The sequence below is a fragment of the Canis lupus genome, chromosome X (assembly GCF_048164855.1).
Source record: "Canis lupus baileyi chromosome X, mCanLup2.hap1, whole genome shotgun sequence".
Lineage (NCBI taxonomy): Eukaryota > Metazoa > Chordata > Mammalia > Carnivora > Canidae > Canis > Canis lupus.
In genome coordinates, this window is record NC_132876.1 from 113,695,740 (window position 1) to 113,697,049 (window position 1,310).

The window sequence follows — 1,310 nt, forward strand, 5'->3', positions numbered from 1 at the left end:
GCCAGTTTTGTCAATTAGATTTTTATTTTTGGTGGAAACACGCCGGGTATGTTTGTATTATTGGTCGGGAGGCACTGAGGCCTTTCCCCCTTCCCTAGATCACAGCCCTTGTTTGCACGTCTCCCACAGCCCAGCGCTGAGCCAGGACCACTTCATGCACTACGTCTGCCATCACAGGGGCCCTGCCAGGTAGGCACCTTCCCGCCCCTTCTCCAGGTGACACACTGAGACCCTGACAGGTCTCTTTGTCCCGGTTACTCGCAGTGAGTGCAGGGAAGCCAGATTCCAGTGTAGGTTTTCTGGGGCTAACCTGGGGACTTTCGAGTGAGGCAGATTTTTCAGACATTACTATCTTGGCTCCGTCCGTTACATGGGAAGGAGGATAAAGAAGCAAGAGATTTGTTTGTCTACATCTGACTTTATTATTTTCTTCAAAGCTTCCCGGTTCTTGTGACAAAACCACTAGCGCCATAGTACAGTGTGGGGCCATTTCTTTTTCTCATTCAAAGTGTCATATAGATGTCAGGCATATTCTAGAACAATGCTGTCCCCTACAGTAGCTACTAGCCCAGTGGTTCTCAACCAGGGATGATTTTGCCCCCTAGGGGACATTTCTGGGGCAATGTCTGGAGCTATTTTTGGTCATCACAACTTTGGGGGGGTATTGCTGGCACCTAGTGGGTGGGGGCCGGGGCTTTTGTTAAAGCAGCCCACCGTGCACAGGACAAGCTCCCACCGCAGAGAATGATGCAGTCCCAAATGTAAACAGTGCCAAGGGTGAGAAGTGCTACACTAGCCATATGGGGCTGGCTACTTTTAAAAATGTAAATAAGTTAAAATTACATAAAATTAAAAATCCCATTCCTCGGTGTCATTGGCCACATTTCGGATGTTTAATAACCACATGTGACTAGTGGTTCCTGTATTGGACAGCACGCACAGGTACAGATCATTGCAGAAAGTTCTCTTGCTCCATCGTTGCAGAGATTTCTGTTGGACAGCCCTCTTCAGATGCTTAGCAAGTGGATTTTAACTGCCTTTCAGTTTCTGATTTGCATGAGACCTGTAATAAAATTTAGTAATCATGACTGTAGTCCTGCCTTCTCTCGGAGAGATGCATTTGGGGCTCCATTGTATCAACAGAAAAAAAGAAAATGTTTTACCTTCTTAGGGCCAGTCCTTACCTGTAAGATGACACATGGCCTAGATTGTCACGAAAGATATTTCTGAGATAATTTCTGTGATTCTAAATTCAATTTGCTTTTTGGGGAAGAAAAAAGGGACTCTAGAATATTGTTCTAAAACGCCCA